Source organism: Magnolia sinica, chromosome 5 (genome assembly GCF_029962835.1).
Source record: "Magnolia sinica isolate HGM2019 chromosome 5, MsV1, whole genome shotgun sequence".
Taxonomy (NCBI): Eukaryota; Viridiplantae; Streptophyta; class Magnoliopsida; order Magnoliales; family Magnoliaceae; genus Magnolia; species Magnolia sinica.
The window spans coordinates 81,154,238-81,175,495 of NC_080577.1; the positions used below are offsets into that span (position 1 = coordinate 81,154,238).

Here is a 21,258-nt window from a genome sequence, read left to right on the forward strand (position 1 = left end):
AGACTTAGGGATTATATCACTAACAGTTATCAATAGGCCTTTCCAGGGTATGAGGGTGTGTTGAGTGTCAAATATTGCATATTTTTCCCCATTTATATCTTGGTTTTATGAACATGATGCTGTTTAATGTTATATTTTATACATATTTGTGTTGCAAGTTGAATCTGAGAGCTTGGATTGAAAAGAATATTAAAAGTATGGATTTAATGCTCAAGAATCACCAAGGTAAGTGATGGATCTTAAGAGACCAAGATTGAAGATTTCAAGACCTCAAGATCTAAGGAAACTAAGTAAAGAATGAAGAAAATTGAATATTTGAAGTGAATTTGCATATGCTTCGACTGGTCTAAGCCTTGGCTCGACTAGTCGAAGCTTCGATTGGTCGAAGCTCTGCTTCGACTCGTCTAAGCTCCTGCTCGACTAGTCGAGGAAACTTCGACTCAACATAATCTTTTTAATTCACGTGATATTCGACCAGTCGAAGGTGATCCTCGACTAGTCGAAGGTGACCGTTGACCAGTCGAAGGTGGTCCTCGACTAGTCAAGGGTTATGTAGATTTTACATGGACTGCGTAAATTTGAGGCGATTTTACGATTTTGTGGACGAAAGGCTATAATTAGGGGTTTCCATGCGAATTTTAGGATATCTAAGGTTTCAAGGAGTTGAGCCAAGGGGTGGAGAAACCTCTCACGAGTTTTTCTTCTTTCCTAGTTTGTTTTTAATGCTTTCTTTTAGGGTTTTGATTCCAATCATGTCTATGGTTGGCGAAATCCTTTAGCTAGGGCTAAAGGGTGAAGCTTGTACCATGATTTGGATGTTTTCTTTGCTTTGATTCATGTTTTTATTGAACCTCATGGATTCTAGTTCTTTATTAAGGAATGCTTTTAGTTTTTAATAGTTTGTTGTGACTTAAATCATAATGGATCTGCAATAGCTTTGAGTATCTTCTTTTCATGTATTGAGATTGTGAAATTAGGAGATCTTGTTGTTCACCATTGTCCCATGGGCATGGTTGAGTCATGGAATCCTTCATAATCTTCCTAATTCTCTTATATTTGGTTGTGAGATTGGTATATCCTATTGTTTATCATTGTCTTCGAGGCATGGTTAGGTGATGGAATCACTTTCAAGCCTCACAACTCTCATCTGTTGAGACTAGATTCATGAGATGTTCAGAGATTTAATTATCTCCCATTTGCAATTAGATAGGATAGGACTCCAATTCCAATTGTGATCATTGAATCATGCAAGGTAACATCCTGAGAACCTACAAGTGGATCCTTGGCACCCTTATTCCCACTTTGAATTGATAGTTTTCACAATCACTCACAATCACTATTTTATTCCATATTTAGGTTTAGATCTCAGTCTACTTCTAATTCTAGTTGCTTTTAGAATACACACAAGAATAGTCCTTGTGGATTCGACCTCGGTCTCAATGAGTTATTACTACATTGCGACCCTACACTTGGGGTTGTGAACACATTTTTGGCACCATTGCTAGGGACTAACAGTTGCGTTTTTCTGAGATTGGCTAGTTTTGAAATTAGTTTAAGATTAGGGTTTGTCTATTTTCTATTTTTAGGATTAGGTTTCTCTGTTTTATTTTAGAAACTAACTTACCTTTCTATTTATAGGTTTAGAAATTTTCCTAATTTGATTTTAAAAACTATTTTTTTTTCTCTTTTCAAAAACTTTCTATTTTCTGTTTTTAGAAACTTTTCTTTTTTTTTTTTTTTGTTTTTCTTCTTTTTTAGAAACTAGGTTGCTTTTTTTTTAATAGAAACTTTCCTTTTTAGAAACTAGTTTACTTCTAATTTGTTTTTAGAAACTTTCTAATGTTAGAATTTTTGGTTTTAGAAACTGACTTATTTTGTTTTGTTTTGCTGGATCTTAATTGAGGAACTTCTAAATTGGTAACTTCTTTCTAATTCCCCCTCTCTTTCTATTTCTACATTATTAATTTTTTTTAAAGGTTTAGGTTAGAATCTGAAATTGATGGCTGAGAGTGTTTCATACCCGAGTGGGTCCGTGACAACACTCGACGTCTTTTGAGTGAAGGAGGATTGGTTGAAGGGTTATCTATCCATCACAGGATTAGACATCACTCGAGATCCTCAGAGTTAATTGAGGTTATGCCTACAAATTAACCTCCAAATCCACCTCAACCTAGGGTTGAGGAAATCCAGGATGAGAATGCGGTGCATTAAGCACCCCCGCCTCATACTTTATGAGATTATGTACAACCGGCGGGGTGAGTACACTCTCATGCATGGTTTTTTAGAAAATACGGGACACATGGATATCAAGCCAGGGGTGATCCAACTCCTTCCAAAATTTTATGGGCTTAAATATAAAAATCCGTACCTACACTTGAAAGAGTTTGATGAGATTATAGCCACTCTATACTTTCCAAACGTGTTTGATGACATGGTTAAGCTGAAACTCTTTCCTTTTTATTTGAAAGAGAAAGCTATGACGTGGTTGCATTTATTACATCCTCGATCTATTGGTAGATGTAATGACATGACAAGGGAGTTCATAAAGAAAAATTTCCCATACCATAAGACGAACACTCTTAGAAAGTCGACCATGCACTTCGCTCAGAAGGAAGATGAAATATTCTTCCAATGTTGGGAGCGGTTCAAGGATCTTGTCAGTTCATGGCCACACCACGGTTTTGAAATGTGGTGCATCACGAACTTTTTCTATGATAGACTGATATCTCCCATGCACCAATTGGTCGAGATAATGTATAATGGAGAATTCATGAATAAAAATGTCGATGATGTGTGGGACTACTTTGATAAGCTTACTGAAAACACACAATCATGGGACATCTCCCCAAAATCAAGCACCATATTTAGGCCGACTCAATCCAAGTGTTGAGGCATGAAAAAAGAAGAAAGAATTGAAGAATAAGAAGATAAAATGTGAAAAAAGATGGAAGGAAATAGAAGATAAAGAAAGAAGAGTGTCTTTAAAGGGGGTTTACGTGAGTCCGCGCAATTGATATTGGTTGCACAGGTTCGCGCAGCCAGTAAAATCAGTTGTGCAGGTTCGCACAACTGATTTTGGGACTTGTTGTCTGTGAATGATTAGAATCAATGAAAGGTGGGTCCCTTGGCACCAAGATCGAGGTTTCGCACGTGTGAAGGCCTATAAATACCCCCTCCCATCCTCATTTGGAGGATTGAAGATTTTGAAAGAAGTGCAAAGCAACAGAGAAGATTGAAGGTAGAACTGAAGAGAAGCCTATGGTTTGCACAACCAGACTGCCATGCATTCTATAATGATGAGGGGCCGACATGCTGCCGAAATGATCAGGCTCCAGTTCCTCTTCTGTCCAAGGTTCAAGAAGAGAAATCAGCTGATCGTATTCGCATGATATTCTTCTTAAAGTGATGATCAAATCACAAGTCGAAGTGCTATCGAATTTGACATTCGGCTTGGATATTTGAACTTTATCAATTTTTGTATTCTAGATAATTTATCTTAGAATCAAGGAATACTCGAGGATGTAAATGAACTCAGTATTAATAATATGATGATTGTTCTTAATGAACTCTTTCTCTGTTATATTTGAATAAGATAATCTCCCAAATGAATGCATTTGTTTCTTGTTTGAAACAAAATGGTGACTCTGTTGGGGAACTTTATCTTATTTAATGTTAACATTGAGATAGTTATAGAACTTTTATTGTAGTTTGGTGTCTTTCTGACGCCAAAATGGTGACTCTCAGTGGAAACATCCTCCCCTTCATCTCTCAGATAAATTATATTGTCATCAATTTTCTGTTTCATTCTAAAGGTAAAAAGATAAAATTGTGAACTACGACCAAATGGCAAACTCAGCGATGAAGATAAACTTTTGCTTCATCGCAATTGGATTTATGGTGGAATATGCACTGGATCAGCCTCCGAGGCACGAAACACGGCCTCCCGTAAAGAAAAATGACTCAAGTCAAAATAATGGTTGGAGTCATGTCTGCTTCACCCCGAGTACTAAAAGATGACGAGAAATGGACTGTTGTGACATCTCGAAGAACCAAGGCTCGAAATGCAAGGAGCTTCACAATAAGTCTACCTTTGCCACGAACTAGGGGACCAATAACATGGAATGCCGCTAAAAAGAATCCCAAATTGGCCCCTCCTGCCATATATCCAGGGCAAGCGGTCCCGCAGTTAACATCACATGACTTCCCGGCTCTGATTACTCAAGGGTCCGGTGGACAAAAGAACAAAAGGGGAAGGCGTTACTTGCAGGATCACCTACTTCTGTATCGTCTCGATCAATCAGTTGCAGTGGAAGTACGAAAAAATTGAATGAGACTCCCCTCCTCATGAGCCCTATCACATCAGCGTATTCTTATCCTACTCCGACTACAGCTTCATCAGGAAGCGGGGAAGCTACAGTACACATGGCCGGAACAGATCAGGGGACTGTGCCGACCACGGAGGACTGTATGAATGAAATGGCACAAGCACAAAGAATGTTAATGGAAGAATGCAGAAATCTCAGAGAGGCTCTGATAACTCTCGCGCACAATGTAGCCTAGGTAGCAGCTTCTCCAATGATGGGTATGATGAACAGACAAGAACATCAACCTGAAGGTTTCCAACCATAGGGGGCAGGATCGCTCGGATCTACTCCGGTAGTAAGGACTATAACCCAAGAGGAAGTACGACAGTTGTTGAGGAAGCCGTCAGGGTGGAAAGGGAATACGAAAATGTCGGTCGGTTCAGATATCGAACACCATACCTACGGGAAGTAGAAGATGTCCCGTTCCCAATTAACTTCAAGCACCCAGATTTTCAAAAGTTTAATGAAGAAGGGTCGCTGGAGGAGCATTTGATGCACTTTATTACCAGCATGAGAAATTTCTCCACGATACCACAATACTGCCTACATTTGTTCAGATCATCCCTGACAAGCAAAGCATTCTGATGGTATTCTTGTTTGGCTCCAGGATCAATACACACATGGGAGCAGATGTAGGATGCCTTTATGTCAAACTTATTCTCTTCAGAACATGATGTCAGCATCACAGAGTTGGCTTCAGTACGACAAAGAGAAGGGGAACTAGTGGAGAAGTTTATAGATAGATGGAAGACATTGAGAGCCTCGTGCAGACAGTTACCGGAAGAAAAAGAATAGGTCAAGATGTGCCTAAATTTCATAGAAATGGGAATCGCATTCGGTCTCACTAGTGCCGATATTAAAACTTTCCATGACTTAGCCACTAAAGCCCATGCCTTAGAATTGATGACCTAAAAGATGCCAATGTTTCACTATGAAATGGCCAGAAAGGGACCCACTAGGTTAATCGCAAATATTGTGGACCATGATAAAAGAAGTCAGGAAACAAGGGATTTAGAAGAAAAAAGGACAGAGTGGAAGGAAGAGTCAAACTATCTTAGAAGCAGGTTCACTAGAAAAAGGCATAGATCGCTTAATTCTCACGAAGGATTTGCATTCGATAGAGAAGACATTGTTCCTATGATGAACCAGTTGTTGAAAGCCGGGACGATAGAATTACCCGCGTCCAAGCGCCTTGAAGATACATGAAGATAAAGAGAAATAGATTTTTTCTGCTACCATCGTCTGGTAGGGCATCCAATAGAAAATTGTTATACATTAAAGTGCATAATACAAAGAATGATAAACATGGGTGAAATAGTGATCGAAAAAGAAAAAGAAAGGGACATAAAGGCGACGGTGAATGTGTCGACAGTTCGGGACAGTGCTCATGAAAGAGCAAAGAAAGAAAATCGTGAGATGACAAGGAAAGCCGCGGTAATTACGCTACGGTCGGGAAAAAGAATGACAAGTCCCCCAAGGCAGAAAGTCGAAACGACAAGGACTGAGGTCATCAAGGATCAGCGTGATAGTGACAAGAAAGAAGGGAAAGATGAAACAACAAAAGTGACTTACGACGTCGTGAATCATTTGAAGGGTATACCAGCTTGTTTAAGCATTTACGACGCATTAAAGTTATCAAAAGATTTCAGGCAAAGTCTGATTCAAGCGTTACTCGACCACAATGTCAGAGAAACATTGCTGGTGAAAATGGAAAATGAAGAATGCAAAGAGCGAGAAGATTGTATGCCAGTAGTCTCCTTCTCTGATGATGATCTAACTTGTGATATAGGATATAATAGGCCATTGATGGTAGTAGGCCATGTTCGTGGTAAAGAAGTAAAAAGGATTATGCTTGATAATGGATCTGTGATAAACCTGTTATCATTAACAATGTGAAAAAATTGGGTTACCATTATTCCGATCTGTGCCCTAGTGGAATGATGATACAGGGCTTTAATCAAGATGGGCAGTGTGCACTCAGCAAAATTACGATGACATTAAAAATAAGAGACTTAACTACTGATGTTGTTTGTCACGTGATCAGTGTGGTCACAATATATAATCTTCTCTTAGGAAGACCGTGGATACATTAGTACGGTATTATACCTTCTACCCTTCATCAATGCTTCAAATATTGTAAGGATGGAATACAGTACAAAGTAATGGCCGATGTAAGACCGTACACAGAAGTCGAAGCCTTCTTTATGAATGCTAGTTACTACGACGGATTTGACAGAGGGGAAGAGAAAAGGAATGATGAAAGAAAAACCTTGAAAAATTCTTGTGTGAAAATAATAAAAGGAGAATCCAAAAAGGCAGGATCATCTGAAACTTTAGAAGCGAAGAAGAAGTTCTATTTTGTGCTGAGACATTTGAGGCAGCCAGGGCAACCACCATTAATGTTACTATCACTTGAACAATTGAAAATCTCGCAGTCAAGCTATACAGTACCATTGCCATATGCCGAAAGAAATAAGCCATTCTCGGCTGTTCCAGGAAAGTTCCACATGGAAGCAATGCAAGATATCCGGAGCTGATTGAATTTTACGCCTCTTTGGAAGAAAGACAGAAATGAGGGTTGAGAATAATGTGTATCACGGAGAGCTGACATCCTGTGATCTCAAGAAATACACTCCGACAATCAGAAGAATGATGAAAAGGATGGGTTTTGGTAATAAAGAACCGATTGGTTTAAATCTTGGGAAAGGAATTCAGATCCCTATTGGAGTCGGCCAGAAGAAGAGAGAAAGATTTCAAGGATTGGGGGTAGAGTCTTCAGTAAATATGGTCACGGTTGATCAATCATTAGAAGCAGATCCCGAAATAGTTAAACAACCTGAGACAACTCAGAAGCAAATAGAAGATGAGGGGTAGCTAACAATCGACAGTTTGCGAGAGGTAAATTTGGGCATAAATGAAGAGCTGAGAAATACATTTGTAAGCGCTGGTCTTCCTGAAGAGGAAGCCAAAGAGTATCTTCGATTGTTGAAAGAAAATAAAGATGTCTTTGCCTAGACATATGCGGAAATGTCGGGTTTGGAACCTTCAGTGGCAGTACATCGATTAAATATTTCTAAGGACAAAAGACCGATTAAGCAAGCGTAAAGACGATTTCATCCAAATTTGGTCCCTCTGATAGAGGAAGAAGTAAACAAGTTGATCAAAGTTAGATTTATCAGAGAGGTCAAATATCCCAAGTGGATATCGAATATTGTCCCAGCAAAAAAGAAAAGCTGACAAATCAAAGTGTGCATAGATTTCAGGGATTAGAATGAGGCTTGCTCGAAGGATGATTTTCCACTCCCAATAACGCAACTGTTGATCGACAGTACGACGCAATATGTTGTAATGTCTTTCATGGATGGTTATGCTGGTTATAATCAAATCAGGATGGCACCTAAAGATGAAGAGGCGACAACATTTAGAACTTCGCTGGGAATTTACTGCTACAAGATAATACCGTTCGGTCTTAAGAATGCTGGGGCAACATATCAAAGGGCGATGCAGAGTATCTTTCAAAATATGATGCGCAAGCATGTTGAATGTTATGTTGATGACCTGGTGGTTAGGTCAGGGAATCATTAGGAACACCGTGAACATTTAGAATCTGTCTTCAATCGGCTCAGAAAGAAGCAGCTAAAGATGAACCCGACTAAATGTGCTTTTGGAGTGCTGTCAAGAAAGTTTCTCGACTTTGTCATCAGACACAGGGGTATTGAAATCGACCCAGGAAAAATTAAGGCCATTCAAGATATGCCGCCTCCGAAGACATTGAAGGAATTGAAGAGCTTGCAAGGGAAACTGGTGTATATCCACTGTTTTATTTCAAATCTAGCAGGAAGATGTCAGCCATTTTTCCATTTGATGAAGAAAGGAACAGAGTTCGTGCGGGATAAATCCTGCTAGAATCCATTCGATTCAATTAAAGAATTGCTGAAACCACCTTCGGTATTGACAGCTCCTATAAAAGGTAAACCACTTATCTTGTACATATCTGCAGCTGAAACCTCGCTGGGAGCCTTATTAGCACAGATGAATGAAGATGGAAAAGAAACTGCTCTTTATTATCTGAGTCGAACTTTGATGGGCGCGGAATGTAATTACTCTCCAATCGAGAAAGAGTGTCTGGCACTAATATTTACAGTACAGAAATTGAGGCATTATTGTCTCTCCCATGACATAACTCTGATCTCAAGAGCAGATCCGATAAAGTTTTTAATAATCAGGCCGATGTTATCAGGAAGATTTGCCAAATGGATGTTGTTACTTTCGAAATATACAATCACCTATGAATCAGCGAAAGCAGTGAAGGGACAAGCAGTGGCAGATTTCTTAGCAACGCATCTCGTACCAGAAAGTGAGATAATTTGCGATGATTTTTTCAATAACAGGTAATGATGATTGAGCCACAAGGCCAATGGCAGATGTATTTCGATGGTGCTTCTTGAGCGTCAGGAGCGGGGGCAGGAGTTATTTTCATCACACCTTCGGATGATTTATTATCCTATTCTTTTACTTTGGGCACCACTTGCATGAACAATGAAGCTGAATATCAAGCTCTCATCATTGGAATGGAGATCGCCAATGAGATGAAGATAAAGACGTTACAGATTTTTGGAGACTCCAAATTGATTATAAATCAGCTAACGACTAAGTTCGAAATAAGAAAGTAAGAACTTTTACTATACTATCGAAAAGCCCAGTAGTTATTAGAGCAATTCTGCCATATTGAAATCAAGCATATACCTCAATCTGAAAATGCAAAGGCAGACGCTCTGGCTAGTTTGGCAGCAACCCTGTTCTATTTAAACTGAAGTTTGCTCCAAGTGACTATAGAAGAAAGAAGATTCCTGCCCTCTCCTGAAGTTGTCGATGAAGTTGTCAAAGCACTTCCTATATCATGTTTAGAAGTGACAACGAATGATTGGAGACAGCCGTTTATAGATTATCTCAAATACGATATCTTGCCAGAAGATCTAGCACAAAGGCAGTAAATCAGACAAAGAGCAAGTAGATTCATCATTTGTAGTGAAGTGCTATGCAGAAAATCTTATAACGGGATGTTGCTACGTTGTCTTGACAAATAAGAAGCAGGTCAGATGATACGAGAAGCTCATTCTAGAGAATGTGGACCATACCAGGCTAGACGAAATTTACTTCATCGAATACATTGAATGGAGTATTACTGGCCTACAATGTTCAAAGATGTAATAGATTATGCAAAAAGGTGCCATGAATGTCAGATTCACAGAGATGTCGTGCATGTTCCCCCTGAAGATATCCATCAAATGATCACTTCTTAGCCTTTCGCCACATGGGGACTCGATGTTATCGAGCCCATAAATCCGCCTTCATCCAAGGGAAAATAATATATTCTGGCAGCAATAGACTACTTCTCCAAGTGGACAGAAGCGATCGCATCGTGCAATGTCAAAGAGAAAGATGTGGTCAATTTCATTCGACATGCGATAATATATTGCCATGGCATCCCGAAGAAGATTGTTACTGATAATAGTACCCCCTTTAAGAACATAGGCATGGAGAAACTGTGTTAAAAGTTTGGTATCCATCATTCGTTTTCAACACTTTATTATCCACCGACAAATGGATTAGCAGAGGCATTTAACAAAATGATTGTAAAAATACTTAAGAAGACGGTAACTGGAAATAAGCCCGACTGGGACGAAAGATTGTAAGAGGCATTATGGGTGTATAGGACTTCTCACCGAACGACAACAAGTGCAACACCATATTCATTAGTTTATGGTGTAGAGGTGGTCGTGCCGATGGAAATATAAGTTGCGTCGCTCAGGGTAGTAGTGCATCAGTCAATTACAGATGATGAAAATGCAAAGATAAGGCTGAAAGAACTGGACTTACTCGATGAGAAGCGTCTGCCAGCCCAGTAGCGATTACAGTCGTATCAAGGAAGAATATAAGCTGCCTTTGATAAACGAGTGAAATATCGCTCTTTTAAGAAAGGGGATTGGTGCTAATATTGAAAAGACCAATAGTGGTGACCCACAGAACAGGGGGCAACTTTGAGCCTAAATGGGATGGGTCGTACATTATAAAAGAAGTGTATTCAAATGAAGCATAGAGAGTGGTTAGTCAAGAAGGACAGGGTATCAGTATACCAGTTAATGCATGCTTCATCAAGAAGTACCATACCTAAAGAGGGTTCTGATTTTGATTCAGAAGATTATCGCCATAATGCTTCTATATCAAAAGGGGGCAAAGACAAGTGAAGTCCTGTTCATATATTCTTTGTCAGATGGTTGAATAAAAGAGGAATTTCAAATATATCGTTAAAGATTACATATCAACGATTTATTAAAAAGAAAATAACCATTGTTGTCGTCGTCAAATAAGCTTCACTGAAATTCGTCAAAATTGGTATCATCACCAGGCTGATATATATATATATATATATATATATATATATATATATATATATATATATATATATACTGTCATGAGCATAGTGCGAATATCATCAACATTATCAGCGGTAGTGATATATTGATCAAGACACCTATTATTATTACAACAACGATGACAGCTTATCATAATTTAAGGTAGCCTAGCCAAGCTTATATGACCAACTACGCATAAAGCCTATCTCCATCACCATTCGGGCAGTGGTGAGAAGCTAGTAACCCTAAAAAGCTCATGAAGGCCATCGTACGCATACCCATGTGGGCAGCGGATGAAGCCAGTGACTGAAAGCCTTAAAGGGCCAAAAAGTCCTCAACGGCTAATCACGTGTAACACTTATGCCATCTATATAGCTTTCCGGCAGCGTCACGGAGAACGGATGAAATTGCCCTCCTGTGAATGGGCCCGACCTTACAGATGAAGAAAATGCAGGCTGCATTGTGCGCTCTTTGGCCATTATCTATAGATATGCCAACCATGCATAAGACCCCTCAGATCCTTGGCTTGATTTCAGTAGTAACTCATAAGGAAGGGCCTAAACGTACTCATTAATGGACTAACGACCTTAGATTTGGTACCCTAAAGGTCACCTTATGCACCCCGTGAACTCTAGAGAGTTACCGCGGCCAACCCTGTGTGTAAATCCAATCGGGTTCACTGCCGCGGTAGCTTCACTGGGCCCCTCTGATGGATCGCGGTTTGTGAACTCACCAAGCTATGAGAAGTTCAGTGAACTCATGAAAGTTATAGAGACTATCACGTGAGACCCGACTCCACTACTCAAGAGTCTAAAAAACTGCATTGCTCCACAACTCAAGAGCTTAAACTGTGTGTGATCATCTGACTAAATTGAAATCTAGCATTGCCCATAAAAAAAAGAAAAAAAATCATCATATAGGAAATCCCATACTGACAATCATAATATGTTGATGTTTTTATTTCAGTTCTTCATTAAATATCATGTCAAGATTATTGCATAGATGAATATGCTTGAAATTATCCATGATGCAGAAATTTATGGAAGAACAAAATATCTCAAAAATATCATCAAGTCTTCATTAATATATGTTGAAAGTCAAAGGAAATTGCATGTTAAAAAAAGAAGAAGAAACATACACAAATGAAATTACATGTTCAAAGCTCTTCTATAATTCCTAATATTCTCATGCACTTTTGCAAATCTTCCTTTAACTGCATTTGGGCTGCGGCATGTTTTGACTTTTCTTCAAGGATGATCTTTGCTTAAACAAGAATTCCAACCAGCTTGTTTTCAAAGGATGTGATCATCTCTTCACTTCTGAGTAGTTCAGATCTCTCAGCATCAGCAGATTGGATACTGACCCATATCTTTTCTTTGATTTCCTTCATAGTTGATTCCTTCGTATGATCTTTCAACTTCAGCTGCAAAATTTCCTCTTTTAGGGCAGCGATATAGTCCTGAATAACTGCCCTGTCATCCGCACAAGCCTTCAACTGTTCTTGAAGGGTTAATTGTTCCTAATTAAATTCAGAAATAACAGAAGTGATGAGGGAAGCCTTTTCCTTGGAAAGAGTCAGATGCTTCTCGTATTCCAAAATCTCAGGTGCAATGGTGAGATTTTCCGCTGATGCTAAAGAAATTATTGAATCACGGAATCTGAAAAGAGAGTCACGTAGGGCGAAAATGTTAATCTTCGCCATCCTTCTAGTACTTTCTAAGATTTCGATGGCGATCTCCAAATTCGACCATTGTTCAGGATCCTCGAAAATATGAACTATTGCCGACATGGAATTCTTCATCAAAAGCATCTTGTGTGTGGGAATCTTCGCAAAGGACAATAGTTCAGACGCAGTGGCTACAGATTCGGAGCTTGCTGCACAGCTACAAGTAGGAGTTCCTGTAATATGAAGAAGAAAAGAAGTTAGAGTAGTAATAACAGGGCTAGAGGATGTGGAAATTTCGATAAAATAATCGATAAATATACCTGCTGTAGAAGTATGACTAACAGGTGGAACTTCCTAAACTAAAGAAGGATCGACTCCTAATATATCAGTAAAAGAAGGTGCTTTGGCCTCTGTGCTTGAATCTCTGGTAGTTGGAGTTGGTAGATCCGTGGTCTCTACTTGGAAAATAATTTCACAAGCTACCACTTTTAGTGCCACCAAAGGAACCAGAGGAGCCCTCGGTGAAATCACCGGTGCAGTTGTAGAGGGATCTGTGGGAGGAGTATCACCTGTCCTAGCATTAACAATATGAACACCTGAAATAAAGATATAACAATGATAATGAGATAATTGTTGCAAAATGCGCGTGCGCACACACACACACATATAGAATTAAAAAAGAGAAAGAAAGTGAATTACTTACTTGGTGAATATCCATACTCTCCATAATCGAAAGGCTCATATTCTTCCTCCTCTATTACTGTAGGAGATTTTGCAGGAATACTGACACCAAGAAGAGTCTTAGAATTCGGTGGCAAATGCTCTTTGTCAGTACCTTCTGTAATAACGTCCTCCTCGCCATCTATGTTAACTTCTCCTTCTTCAAAATCATCATCATCATTTTCATCATTTTTGTTGTCTTCATCATCTTCGTATTCGATAGAAGTGGTACCTGCCGATGAAGAGGCTGAATTTTCATCTCCTAAATCTTCTTCGTCAACTTCTTCAATCATGACTTGTTTCCCTTTAGAAGGAGGAGCTCGATTGCCTTCTGGTTGAGATTCTCTATTAACTAGGATTAAAGGGGATGTAGAGGCTCGTCTACTTCCTTCTTGAGGAATAGACAGCGATGCTTGCAAACACGTTCGAGACCTAGTCATGGGAGATGATGAGCCAGGAGGAGTAGGCTCTGAAGGAGGAGCCGATTCGTCTTGAGTTGCAACAGTGTCTGCTGGAATGGGAGAAGATGTTCTTTTGGCATCATCTGTAACCCGGCCAATGAAGTCCCAAGGGACTTGTTCAAATTCCATCAGGACTTCATGAGCAATCCAACCTTCCAAAGTATTAATGACCTTCTTTTCACGAATTGGATCCTTTAAAGATATTTTTCTGCAAATTTGACCGTGAAAAGGTGCACGGCTCTTCTCTGATATATAGCCAATTCCATCTTCAAGTTTCCTACCTCTTAGCTTGGGCGGGGGAAGCCAGATGGGTTCATCTACTAGCAAATGATTGTTGACCAAGTATGATTGGTGATCCCACATCGCATCCAGCTATAAGAGGCATGAACTATACGATTGCAACTAGAGATTATGAAAGTGGAATCAACACGACCGCCTAGTAGCTGTTTCCATACCATGACCCAATTGTAAGGACCGGTGCCATAGCAGCGTATTCTTCTGGTGACTAATCCTAGTCTTTTGGAATGGCCCGATCAAAGCCGAATTGATGAGCAAAGTGATTGGGATAGTATGGTTCTCTCCAAAACTCCGTTCCTTCCCGTAGTGGCAGGTTGTAAGAGCATATAGAGAGGAAGAATGCCCTTTCTCCTACAGTGAGTTCGCCTTATCCACCATGTCAGTATCTTCAGTGTAACGGTAGAGACAGAATTGAAAGAAATCAACTTGATCAGTGTCCTGAATCTTGTTGGCTACCCAGCTGTACGATCTTTTTTCCATGGACCTTTGCTGAAAAAACCAGAGTGGAAGGTGTGAAAAATGAACATATGCTTTCTCCGGCAGTTCAAAAGTCCAAGGAAAATAGACCCCCATCTAGATGGTGATATAATGCCATGGTGTATATGCCGAAGAAGCCCCAATGATGGGATTCTTGACATGAGTGGCTACCTCCCCAAGGGCTTTATAAATAGAGCACAACATTGGGGGTGCAAGTGAATGCTTATGGCCTTCTGCCAAGGCGCCAGTGACTGCAAAGACTGTGGGGTGAATGGCGTCTGCCCATTTCGGAATAGGAATCACTACAATACTTAGCTAGTATGCTAAGAAAGCTGCGAGTTCCCCATATAAGCTGTACTCTGGTCTTTCTTTGATGCTGTCGCGAAGTTCTGTTAGTTCTAGAGAATGACAGTCGCGAAATCTGCAGGAGAAATGAAAGTGGGTGAAAAAAAGGTACAAATAGGGAAAGCCGTTGATTCGTGGACTTAAAATTACCTGAGGGCTCTAGAGAAATGTGTAAGCCATTGTAGAGGAGAAATCTTGTGAATGTTTGGAAATTTTGACATTTCTTTGAAGAGTTTGATAGTGGTTTTGGAGATGGAAGACTTGCAGTTAGGTGGAGAAGCAAATGCCAACTCCTTGTTAGACGGGACGAATTCATCTTAAAACTTCCCTGTCAGTGGAAGGCCTGCTATCCGGTGGAGATCCCATAGTGTGATGCTCATCTCACCTAATGGCAAATGAAAGGAGATGGTGGTGGGAGACCAGTAGCGAGGAAGCCTTTTATTACAGTCGGCTCTTTGTAGAAGTACTGGGATGTAACTTTAATAGCGTGATACAAGCCTATCTTGGCAAGCATACCCGCGTGTTTATTCAAGATGGCTTCCACCCAGTTCGAGTAATAATGGCGCGAAGTTAGGAGACCCCTCATTTGAAATTCTTCAGGTCCCCAAAGCTGCTCACAATCTTGGAAACGTTGCTGGATTGTCTCGTGAGGATTGTGAGAAGGGGTGAGGAAAATCATTGGGTAGACCTCGCCAATGCGTTGCCACGGGTTATGCGCTAGCAAGATCCCCTTGAGAATGTACAGTTCTCTCGATGACCAAGAAGAGGTGTACATCAGTCTCTCTCCATCTATGTGGTCTCTTGGCTCACAGTCGAGCATAAATTGATGGTGATGAAGGTTGAGAGGAATCACGGTCATACCTTCCGAGTGTGGGTTATTAAACTTCATGATACCTTCGATTACTCGGACCATTTCCCATGAGTTCTGGAGCTTCTTCTTGTTATGCTCCTTGATCTTCTCCTCGAACTCTTTGGCTTTGTTGCGTCGAGTTTTCTTCGATTGAGAGGCAGGAGGTGTGTCTTCTCGAACAAGAGGTCTTTGGTTGTCAGTGTAAATATGGGCGGTTGATTTCAGCCACTCATCCCAATCGTATTCGCGACCATGTTTCGGGGGTCGCTCTGGTCTCCCATCGAAATTGCCTGATGAATGGGAGACGGTAGCAAAGAAATGCAGTCGGTAAAATCGAAGGTCGGGAGCACAGGCTCCTTGAAATATGTGGGATGATGGGTAGTGGTTTTCGTGCGCTTTGCCGGTGGCTGATTAGAGGAAGGAGAAGGGTGAAAAGAGGATGGGTTTGGCAAATCCTGGTAAGAAGGTTGTGCAGTTGGTGGGTTAACAACACGAAAAGTTCACTTAATGTGGGCCATAGTGGAAAAAGGTCAAGGATTTAAGGTTATTTGAAGAAGGGAGAAATCAGGGAACTAAAAATTTCTCTAAGTCCTAGTTGCGCAAGTTCGTGCAATCAAAGTCAGTTGCGCGCAACAGCGGGACGACCAAAGGTTTAGTGCGAACAAGAAAGCTGTTGCGCGAGTCTGCGCAAGCAATGTTGGTTGTGCTGAAGTTCAGAGGAAAAATGCAGGTTCGTCATGACTAAAGTAGGTGCGGAATGAGTAAAAGTTCCAGGTATTTATAGTGCATGAGGCCGAGTACAGTACACGGGTGATGGTTGCGCGGGTTTGTGCAAACCCTTTTAGAGTGAAATTGATCCTGATTCTTTGATTTTTGGAGAAACAAAGAAAGAATTGAGGTTAAGAAGATAAAAAGTGAAAAAATATGGAAGGAAATAGAGGATAAAAAAAGAAGAGTGTCTTTAAGGGGAGTTTGCCCAAGTCCGCGCAAATGATATTAGTTGCGCGGGTTCGCGCAACAGATTTTGGGACTTATTGTCTGTGAATGATTAGAATCAATGAAAGGTGGGTCCCTTGGCACCAAGATCGAGGTTTCGCACGTGTGAAGGCCTATAAATACCCCCTCCCTCATTTAGAGAATTGAAGATTTTGGAAGAAGTGCAAAGCAGTAGAGAAGACTGAAGGTAGGACTGAAGAGAAGCTTGTGGTTTGCGCGGACCTGCGCAGACCATGTTGGTTGTGCGGGTCCATGCAACCAGACTGTCATGCAGTCTATAATGATGAGGGGCTGACATGCTACCGAAATGATCAGGCTCCAGTTCCTCTTCTGTCCAAGCTTCAAGAAGAGAAATCAGCTGATCGGATCCACATGATATTCCTCTTAAAGAGATGATCAAATCACAAGTCAAAGTGCTGTCGAATTTGACATCCAGCTTGAATATTTGAACTTTATCAATTTCTGTATTCTAGATAATTTATCTTAGAATCAAGGGATACTCGAGGATGTAAATGAACTTAGTATTAATAATACGATGATTGTTCTTAATGAACTCTTTCTCTGTTATATTTGAATAAGATAATCTCCCAAATGAATGCATTTGTTTCTTATTCGAAACACCAAGGAGAGGGGCAGAATGTATCTCCTAAGAGAGGATGATGATATCAATGCTAAAGTGGCTAATCTCACCAGAAAACTCGATGCCATGGAATTAAAGAAGGATAAGGTTAAGGAAACTGTTTGCAGTATTTGTGCTTGCAACATTCACACAACTGAAAATTATCCAACAATACCTGCCTTTCAAGAGGTACTGAATGAGCAATCCAATGCTGTAAATAATTACCAAAGACCTTTCAGTGGGCCCACCTCTAATGCGTACAATCACAACTAGAGAAATTATCTAAACTTCAGTTGGAGAAACTGACAAACTGCTACACCTCAAGGATTCCCTAATGAAATTCCACATCAAGGGAAACCTCAGGAGGATCTAGCTTTAAAGCATCTTCAAAATCAAGAGCTTTTCAATCAGGGTATGCTACAAGTTTTTCAAGATCTCACAAAGGGCATACAAGGACTTGAGACTAAAAGTGTGATTGGGAATAAAGGGAGCCTTCCAGCTCAACCTCTTCCCAATCCAAAACCACAATATGAAGTTAGCGACCCGAGCTCTTCAAATCAGATGGAGCAAGCTAAATCTATCACCACTCTTAGGAGTGGGAAGACCATTGACAAAACCATTTTGGTTAGGGTTGAAAGGCCTAAGGACCCGGAAGAGGACAATAATGTTTGATCTAGCTATGCCCCATAAGAATTAGAACTGAAACCTCAAGGGAAGCTGATTGCCCCATTTCCCCAACGGTTGATACCACCAAAACCTCTCTTTAACTCTCAAGACATTCTACAGGTACTGAAACAAATGAAGGTCAACATCCCTCTACTTGATGCTGTTAAACAAATACCTTCATATTCTAAATTTTTAAAAGACTTATGCACGACCAAAAGACAGTAAAATATTCAAAAGAAGATCTTTTTAACTGCAAAAGTGAGTGCCATCCTGAAGCAAGATATGCCACAAAGGTACAAAGATCCCTGTAGTCTAGCCATAGCTTGTGTAATTGGGAACTACCGGATTAAGCACGCACTTCTTGACTTAGGAGCGAGCGTGAATCTAATCCCGTACTCAGTCTACGAGCAACTAGGTCTGGGTGAATTAAAACCCACTTGGACCACGTTACAACTTGCTGATCGCTTAGTCTGTGTATTGAGAGGGATAATTAAGGATGTGTTAGTCCAGGTTGACAAATTCTACTTCCCGGTAGATTTTATCGTCCTGGATACTCAACCCATCATGGACATGAGCACTCAAATTCCCATCATTCTTAGTTGCCCATTCCTTGCCACTTCAAATATAATCAGTAACTGCAGGAATAAAGTCATGAGTATGTCTTTCGAGAATATGACATTGGAGTTGAATATCTTTTTCAACACCGGTAAATAGTTAGAAGATGAAGACGATCCCCATGATATTAACCTGATTGATTCTTTCGTGGAAGATAGAGTACTTCTGACCTTATCCTCTGACCCTTTAGAGATGTGCCTAGTCCACTCCCATGATCTTGATGATGACATGATTAGGGAGATGGGGACTATGCTGGATACCGCACTAGTAATTGAAGTTAACTGGTGGAGGCCACAATTTGAAGAATTGCCCCAAACTAATTAGTGCCTCTATCGTCTACCATCAAGGCATCGAAGCTTAACCTAAAATCTTTGCTCTTTGATTTGAAATATGTCTACTTAGGTCAAGATGAGACATACTCGGTGGAGATTTCTTCCCACCTTGAGTAAGAACAAGAGAGTATGCTCATTTCTACTCTCATTGATCATAAAGGAGCCCTTAGATGGTCGATTACGGATCTTAAGGAAATTGACCTTTCAATTTGTACTCACTGCATTTATTTAGAGGATAATGCGAAGACCTCATGTCAATCACAATGTAGATTAAATCCAAACATGAAGGAAGTGGTTAAATCCGAGGTACTTAAACTATTAGATGTGGGTATCATATACTCGATATCCGATAGTCAATGGGTGAGTCCAACTCAGGTGGTTCCTAAGAAGTCTGGAATCACCATCGTAGCCAATGCCAACAATGAACTCATGTTAACTAGAGTTACTACTGGTTGAAGAATGTGTGTTGACTACAGAAAATTGAATACTGTCACAAGGAAGGACCACTTTCCTTTGCCTTTCATTGATCAAATTTTAGAAAGGCTAGTTAGGCACTCATACTATTGCTTCCTTGATGGGTATTCGGGCTACAACCAGATAGAGATAGCCCCTGAAGATTAGGAAAGACGATATTCACATGTCCCTTTTGCACATTTGCTTACCGAAGGATGCCATTTGGACTATGTAATGCCCTCGCCACTTTTCAATGATGCATGATGAGTATTTTTTCTGACATGGTGGGGTAATATTTAGAGGTCTTCATGGACGACTTCTCTGTCTTTGGTCCATCCTTTAGCAAGTGTTTGGAAAGTCTGAAAAAGGTACTAAAGCGATGTGAGGAAAAGAATTTGGTACTAAATTGGGAGAAGTGCCATTTCATGGTTCCTAAGAGAATAGTTCTTAGACATATAATTTCGTCCAAGGGAATTGAGGTAGATACGGCTAAAATCGATCTTATCTCCAACCTACCTCCACCCAATAGCATATGTGACGTGTTATCCTTCTTAGGACACGCCGATTTTTACAGACAATTCATAAAGGACTTTAGTCACCTCTCTCGTCCTTTATGCAATCTACTTCAAAAGGATGTACCATACGAGTGGACTGAGTAATGCCAAGAAGCTTTCACTAAGCTCAAGGGCATGTTAACAACTACACCTATCATGCAGCCAGCCGATTGGCAGATCCCTTTTGAAATCATGTGCGATGCATCCGACTATGCGATTGGGGCGATGTTAGGCTAGAGAAAAGAAAAGAAGCCTTATGTTATTCACTATGCAAGTAGAACTCTAAATTCTGCCCAAGTGAACTATTCTATTACAGAGAAGGAATTCTTAGCTGTAATATTCACTTTGGACAAATTTAGGTCCCACTTGATCGGACATCATTTACACTGATCATGGGACGTTGAAGTATCTTCTTTCTAAGAATGATGCCAAACTCTGCTTGATAAGATGGATCCTCCTACTCCTGAAATTTTATTTAGAAATAAAAGATAAAAAGGGGCTAGAGAACGCAGTGGCTGGCCATTTTTCGAGGCTTGATCTTCTTAATTCCCTTGAGACAACACCCATAAATGACATGTTCCCTGATGAATAATTGTTTAAACTCTCCCAATTATCTTCGTTTGCTAATATTGCTAATTATCTTGCCACAGGTTTCACATTGACACATTGGACTGCACAAGATAAGAAAACGTTCTTCACCGAGGTACGTAACTTCTTCTGGGATGATCCATACTTGTTTAAATATTGCCCAGACTAAATTCTAAAGAGATGTGTTCCTGATAATGAACATCAAAGTGTCATCTCCTTTTGTCACTCTCAGGCCCGTGGTGGTCACTTTTATGCTAAAAAAACTACGACCAAAATTCTGTAGTGTGGCTTTTACTGGCCCACTATGTTTAGACATACTCATGAGTTTTACAAAGCTTGTGAGCATTGTTAGAAATTGGGAGCATTGTCTCATTGAAATATGATGCCTCTGAACCCTATTCTGATCATTAAAGCATTTGATTGCTGGAGCATCGATTTCATAGGACCATTCCCCCAATCCTTTGGGAACTTATATATTCCACTAGCAGTAGACTATGTCACTAAATAGGTCGAAGCGGTCTCGTGCTGGAACAATGACCATCGAACGGTCATTAGATTTTTAAAAGAAAACATCCTTTCCTGGTTCGGAATGCCTCAAGCCATCATTAGTGATGGAGGTTCACACTTCTACAATAGGCCATTTGAGAATTTAATGAAAAATATGGCATTTCTCACAAAGTGAGCACTCCATACCACCCACAGACAAGCTGAAATTTCTAATAGGAAAATTAAACACATTCTGGAGAAAACGGTTAACCCTGATCGTAAAGATTGGTCAATTCGCTTGACCGATGCTTTATGGGCTTACTGTATGCCTTTAAGACCCCCATTGAAATTTC

At 40.2% G+C, this 21,258-nt stretch overlaps 1 non-coding gene across 1 annotated transcript; it reads right to left on the minus strand.

Moving 5' to 3' along the window:
• Positions 1 to 2,575: 2,575 nt before the first annotated feature.
• On the minus strand, positions 2,576 to 2,682 carry LOC131247688 (small nucleolar RNA R71). The gene has a single exon (XR_009171960.1). It is a non-coding gene; the product is annotated as a small nucleolar RNA R71 (small nucleolar RNA).
• Between the last annotated feature and the right edge of the window lie 18,576 nt (positions 2,683 to 21,258).